Source organism: Gorilla gorilla, chromosome 1 (genome assembly GCF_029281585.2).
Source record: "Gorilla gorilla gorilla isolate KB3781 chromosome 1, NHGRI_mGorGor1-v2.1_pri, whole genome shotgun sequence".
Taxonomy (NCBI): Eukaryota; Metazoa; Chordata; class Mammalia; order Primates; family Hominidae; genus Gorilla; species Gorilla gorilla.
Window position 1 is genome coordinate 107,650,107 of NC_073224.2, and position 7,336 is coordinate 107,657,442.

General features: G+C 48.1%; 1 pseudogene; it reads right to left on the minus strand.

The window, feature by feature from the left end:
- Positions 1-4,424: 4,424 nt before the first annotated feature.
- LOC115931900 (protein FRG2-like-2) lies at positions 4,425-7,093 on the minus strand (annotated as a pseudogene).
- Between the last annotated feature and the right edge of the window lie 243 nt (positions 7,094-7,336).

Genomic DNA, 7,336 nt, shown 5'->3' on the forward strand with positions numbered 1-7,336 from the left:
GAGCTCTGCCTGGGCTGTCCCGAAAGCCTAGGTGGCTGTTTGCGGACCACGCATGCACCATAGATGGCCCAACTCTCGGTATTAGGGCCGGCTCTGTGATCCCCAGGATGCTCAGGAAAGAATGACAGCCCTCCTCTGGACCTGGAACTCAGGGATCCTAGACAGGTGAACTGGAAGGGAAGACACACCTTTTCATACTGGGCCAGAGGCTGCCGCACTGCCCCCACCCCACCCCAACCCCTTGTCCTAAAGCTCCTCCAGCCGAGCCCTGTATTATTTCTGGCTGAGGAGTGGTTCCAACAAAGAGGGCTCTTCCACGTCCTTCAGCTCCCTCAGTGACTCCGGATCTAGGAAAGGTTGTGCCTTTTGCGGAAACTCTGGGGTCGACAGGAGCTCGTCTAACAGGCTGGAGGTGAGTGCAGATGAGCACTGAGGCTCCTGGAGTGGTTGGGAGGGTGCCTGGATGGCTTGCGTCTGTGCTTGACACATGGAAGCCTCCGGGGTCTGGGGCTCCGGAGGTGGAGGTACCCAGGATTTGGGTTCCCATGCCGCCCTGGTGGACTGGGGCTTTAGCCCTACCACGAACTCCGGTGGGACACGTGTGGGGCAAGCACACCTTGCCCCTGTGACTCAGCTTGAGCGGGCCCAAGCTGTCCCACTGAGCATGCGTCCAGCAGGCCACTGTGCAGCAGTTCCTTGTCCCACTGGCATCTGTTCAGGTGCGGAAATCACTGAGGAGTCTGAGGATGGGACAGCCCCACTTCTGGAAGAATCAGGGCAGCGAACACAAATCTCCAGGTGTCGGGGCAGGTTGGGATATTCCTTCTGCCTGCGCATCCTGGCTGGGCTGGAGGATGGGGACGGCCCTTGCTGCCTGGCTCACGAAAGCCTCCTGTGGTAGATCCCCAGGCGTGCAGGGCATATGGGGTGTGAGAAGCTCCATTCCCCATGCCCCCATGTGGGTGAGGGGGACCGAAGAGGGAGGAGGGTGACACCTGCCAGGGGCCGCATTGCACAAACCGTCTGCATGTGCGGGTGTCCTGCCACCCTGGCCTGGATGTCTGACCCTTCGATTCTGAAACCAAATCTGAATCCTGAACCCTGGGAGGCTGGTCTCTCTGGCCAGCTTCTTTCTAGTGGTGATGCCTGGAAAGCGATCTTTCTCAAAGGCTCAGATGGGCACTGTGGTCTGAGATCAGGTGATGGCGGTCCGCTTTCACCTGCCTTCTTGTGGGCTGTGATTCCCAGGCCAGGGCTGAGACCCCAGCTGATGCTGCCTCAGCAGGCGTGATCTCTCCTGAAACCTTGGCTCCAGAATGCCAATTGCTGAGGCCAACTGTTCTCTAGTGGCGATGCCCCGGCTACGTGTTCCGTTCAAAGCATGCTCGCATCCCTTTGGCTCTGGGTACAAACGAGTCTCCTTCACCATCCTCGTCCTTGAGCTTCCATGGGGAAAGGGTTGTCAGAAGGTGTGCGGAGAGCCGTCGCTGGGACACTTGGCATAATTTCATAGACAGGCATGGGCAGAGAGAGGCTGGCCGGCTCACATAGGCCTCAGTCGGCCTCTGTCCTGCAGGAAGGCACAGGCAAGAGGCCGGCCCTGCCAGCGGCTCTTATAAAGACCTACCACCTGCACCCCTTCATGAATACACATGAACTCCAGGGTCCTTGGGCCCAGAGTAGCCCGCCCTCGGGTGCGGAAAACTGCCGGTATCAGGGCCTTGTGGGCTGGGTGGCTGTAGGGCCAGATTGGAGGGAAAAGATGGGCTTCTGGGGCTGGCTGTCTGGAGTTCTCCAGTAATTCTATGGAAACTGGAAGCCTCTCTCGGGGCTTGCACACATTTTCAGGTAGAAACCACCCTGGAAGGGTGGAGTGTGGAAGTGAACCTCCATGACAGTCTTGAGTTTCCCAGGCCCTCTCAGTGAAGGCAGCAATATCTGTGGGTGTCGCCATTGCCATGATGGTTGCACACACAAAGGTGTGTGGATGTCATTCATTTTCATGTAGAAAACGAGAGCGAAACCACAGAGAAAAGAAAAGTCCCCAACATGATGGCTTGAGGACAGATTCCTGTTTCCTGAAACATGGGGAGTCTCCAATGTGGCATGTTTGGAAACTGGAAAGGAGAGCGCCAATGTGATGCTGATTTTCCATGCTTTCCTAGAGGTTTCTTTGTCCCCTCAGAGCTCGGGAAACAAATCATCAACATGATCACGCTTTCCGGGCCCAGAGACACGTGAGCAACAGGCACCCTTGCAGAGGGCAAAGAAACGTGGAATCCGAAATCATGCTTCAGTCAGCCTGAGTGTGACTCCTGTGTGCATGGGACTACCCACCTCCTGCTCTGCTGCAGGGCTCAACGTGGGAACATGTCATCAATGAACCATGTGGATGAAAAATGGACTGCCACCCGATTCTCAGCTCATTGCTCTCTGGGGAATTCACTCATTCCTTGGGAGATGGGATTCATCTGAATGGCTCCGGGATGAAGTAACTCAGGCTGGCGATCTGGAGGGCCAGTGAGCACCCTGATGGCTGATGCAGCTGTGGGCCTAGTCCTTAGCCCGCACTGGGAGCCCCACATTTTCCCAGAGCACGAGGTCCTGCTGGTCCTGGAGGCAGAAGACCGCTTTTCTCTCTGTCTTCCTCTCTGTCTCTTGCTCCCTTTTTCCCTCTGTCCTTCCCTTACTCCCTCCCTCCCATTTCCTACATCCCTTCCTCCCCCTCTACCCCCTTTTCCCTTTCCAGTGTCCCTCTGTCCATCTGTCCTTTTCTCACTCCATTCCTCCTTTTCTCCCTGTCTTGTTTCCTTTCCCCATCTCTATTTTTCAACATTATATGATCCTATTGTGTGTACCTGTGTGATAACATTTTTTTAGCAATAAAGTTCATTTTCATTAAGGTATGTACATTGTTATTTAGACACGTTATTTATGTATATTTGTTTAATAGATATACATTTATTTCACAGTTATTCTACAGCATAGTTGACACTTATAAGCAGTGTCAACCCGAAAATTGTGTGACTCACATGACTATGATTCTTTTCTATTGCAGTGGTCGAGAACAAAATCTCTATATCTGCAATTTAGATCTGTGTATTATCATTGAATTGGCCCCATTTACTGGAGTGATAGAACACTATTTCCTGACTATGACAAGAGCTATGGGCTCTGGGGAGGTCAGGGTTAGCATGATGCAGAAGTGAAGATAAGACATTCTCTTTTTCACATCTTTAGTAAATACAAATTCCTTATAAAAGAAGGACAAAATTATCTTGAAATTTAAAATTCCAAACAACATTAGTGTTTATTTCATTATTACATAAAATTAAAATTATAAAGCGACCAAACAAGTAATTAATACACTTAGATAATGAAAGATTGTATGATCTCAGTACAAAATACAAGTAGAATATAAGTCAAATATAACAAAATACACTGTATTGTAGTATGTGATGGAATCTCCATATCCTGCAATACAATACCATCAATTGAAATGTATAAAATACAATAGAATTTAAATTTAGGATGTTAAACATGAAATGAAATATTGAGACATGTGAATAAATAAGTACAATCATTTATCATTTACTATATCTTAAGTTTTATGTAGAAATATTAAAAGTAAACAGCTTGCATAGTAATTTTACTATAATTATATCAAACTGTAAAAATGTATAGACATTTTCCCATAGGGATTGCTATTAATGGTTTGTGGATATTAGTACTCCATGGGTTCAGGCTGGAAGAGTGAGAGCCTACAACATTTTCTGAATTAAAAGAGGAGCAATTTCTTGGTAAGGTGGCTCATGCCTGTAATCCCAGCACTTTGGGAGCCAAGGCTGGCAGATCACTTGAGTTGAAAGCCAACCTGGCCAACATGACAAAACTCTGTCTCTACTAACAATACAAGAAAAAAAATTAGCCAGGCATTGTGGTACATACCTGTAGTCCCAGCTACTTGGGAGGCTGAGGCATCAGAATTGTTCAAACCCAGGAAGCAGAGGTTGCAGTGAGCTAAAGTTGTGCCACTGCATTTCAGCCTGGGTAACATAGCAAGACTGTCTCAAAAAAAAAAAAGAGCATATAATTTTATATTTACTTTTCTATAATCTAAAATATGCAAATACATATGATTACATTGTAATATTTTTCTAATATTACATGACTGTCATCAGACATCCAAAAGGCATCAAATGTCTAACACGAAGTATAAAATTTGTCTATAGCCTTAGCACTCTGCCAAACGCAGGGCTCACCATTCTGAGTATATCGATCAAGTTTCTTTCTTATGACTTCTTCAGTTCTGTCATTTATTAACACAATGCATCTAAAATTGTTGCTGCTGGTCATCTGGAAGAATCTGAGGAGTAGCAGGTCCTTGTTCTCATTCCCAGAGCTGCATCCTCTGCTGAATAGGGTCAGGGTGCTTCCATCTCAGGTTCATCCGATCCACTGACAGGCTCAGTTCTTTCCTGCCCAGGGAAGGGATGGGCTTCTCTATCCAGGGCTGAATCCCCAGGACCACACAGTGTGGCTGGAACAAGCGAGCCCTCCGCAGGGAAGACATAAGCTACCTGGGTGGCCATGGAATAGAAGGTCTGCACCTGGGCACACAGAGGCCCCCGAAGCTGAGGGTGCAGTGTCAGCTGCTCCCAGGTTAGTGGAGAATGGACCTGCTGTGCCCACACCTGGGCTATGTCTTGATAAATAGCCTCTGACATAGCTCGCACTGAGATCACCAAGCTTTTTTGAAGTGACAACGATTGGACTCCTAGGGCCCGAGACCTGTGCCACTTGCTGCGCCCAGTGCAAGCCCTTGAATGTCCCCTATAGTGGACATCACAGCTCTCCTGGATTTCACTGTTGTGCACAGCAGTGGAGGACTTTGATTTTTTTTTTTCAACGTCAAGCTGCACTCCTCTTCTGGACAGTTCCCTGCAGAGAAAGCATGTGAGAGACTCGCCAGAGCAGTTCCCACAGACCCCCATTTCCAGAACCTCCTGTGCACCCAGGTGAATCCCACCTGTCTCCCCCACTCCTTCCTGACCATCTCAGTGCTGGAAGGAAGTGAAATTGAACCCCCTCCGAGTCACCAAATATATTCTGGATGCTAAGTTTGAAGGGGGCCTGCCCCTCCACACCTGTGGGTATTTCTCGTCAGGTAGGATGAGAGACTGAGAAAAGAAATAAGACTCAGAGACAAAGTATAGAGAAAGAACAGTGGGCCCAGGGGACGGGCACACTCATCTTGCGAGGACCTGCACTGGTGCTGGTCTCTGAGTTCCTTCAGTATTTATTGATGGCTATTTTCACTATCTTGGCAAGGGGAGTGCGGCAGGAGAACAGGGTGAACAGGGTAATGGCGGGGAGAAGGTTAGCAGGAAAATATATGAATAATGGAATCTGCGTCATAAATAACTTCAAGGAAAGGTACTGTGCCTGGATGTGGATGTAGGCTAGATTTATGCTTCTCTTTACCCAAACATCTCAGTGTAGCAAACAGTAACAGAGCAGTATTGCTACCAGCATATCTTGGCTCCAGCCACAGGGCAGTTTTCTCGTATCTCAGAATAGAATGAATAGTCAGCTTTACTCTGAGACATTCCGTTCCCAGGGACATGCGGGAAAGAGAGGACTTCCTCTTACCTCAATCACAAAGACGGCTTCCTCTTTTACTAATCCTCCTCAGCACAGACCCTTTACTGGTGTCGGGCTGGGATAGGGTAAGTTCTTTCCCTTCCCACGAGGCCATATCTCAGCCTGTCTCAGTGGGGGGAAACCTTGGACAATACCCAGACTTTCTCAGGCAGAGGTCCCTGTGGCTTTCCACAGTGCATCATGTCCCTGGTTAATAGAGAATGGAGAATGGTGAGGACTTTTGCCAAGCATACTTTCTGCAAACATATTGTTAACAAGGCACCTCCTGCAGAGCCCTAAATCCCTTAAACCTTGATTGAATACAGCACATGTTTCTGTGAGCACAGGGTTGGGGCTAAAGTTACAGATTAAGAGCATCTCAAAGCAGAAAAATTTTTCTTTGTACAGATCAAAATGGAGTTTCTTTTGTCTTCCTTTTTCTACATAGACACAGTAACAGTCTGATCTCTCTTCCTTTCCTCCACAAGATCTCAAAAATTTTTGTCACTAAGTAACTCCCTTCCTGCTCAAGCCTCGTATAAAATTTTCCTATTTGCCTTTTGGAGCAAATCAAAAACAACAACAACAACAAAAAAAAACCACCACCAACAACAGCAACAACAAAAAACACCAAGATTCTACCTGCCCTGTCTTGGCAGCTCTCCTTGAAACTGATTTTTCTTTTCCTGCAGTTTCCCCGATATGAGCTGGACTCTGGTTCTGTGGATACAATGAGAGTTTGAGAAAGTGCCTTCAACTGAACACCCCGAAATTCCTAGTCCATCCTGGACACACAGGAGCTGAGGTAACCACCAAACCCCAACTCTCTTCTGTCCTCCAGTGTCCAGGATCTGTACGACTCTGGCTGCCGAGGAGCTTCCAGTTTCCTTCCCTTGGGAGCCTGTGTTGCTGGTCCGTCCCTTCCCACCTTGAAAGAGTCAAATCTTACCTGATCCGGCAGTGCTTCATTTCCTCAGAATTCTCCTCCTCATTTGGATTGGGCTCCGGTCCTACTGCAGAAGAAAGTTTAGGTGACTCACCTCTCCCTAGGTAGAGTCCCATATTCCATCTCTGATGCATTTTTGCAGATCAGTCTTCCAAGTGAAGCTCTTCTGCCAGTATCATGCGTGAACACATTTCTCAAACACCCCTGATGGTGCTAAGCCATTTCCCATCACCAATCTCAAAATAGAACCCTACCAAAGACACATAGGTCAGTATCCCTGATTCCATTCCTCCTTCTAGCCTCCAGAGGAGCAGCCCAAGGCTTTACCTTGCTTTTGTTTGTGTTTCTCACTGGAATGGGAGGGGCAGTCTTGCCTTTTCCTTTGAATGGTTTCTTCTCATCTGAGCCCTTTTCTGTAAAGGAGATCTGTTGAAAAGGGAGCTGGTCAGTGGAGCATTGGATGGAGGAGCAGTGGGAATCGGGGTCTTCATTTCCCTTTCCCATGTTGGAGCTCAAGAGACAGGTGCTCTCTCTTATTCCTCTACTACTTAAATAGCAGAGACCCTTCTCTACTATCTTACACGTCCAAAGGCAGAGGGTGGGTTATTCTGCTAGACCTCCCTTATATACGTCCCTTGGCTGGGCCTGGCTTAATCTTCTTGGCTGAAGAGTTTTCTCCTTCTTGCCACTTATTAGAGCCTCAATAAGAAAACTTTCTTGCTGTAGTTCTACTGGGGACCCACACAC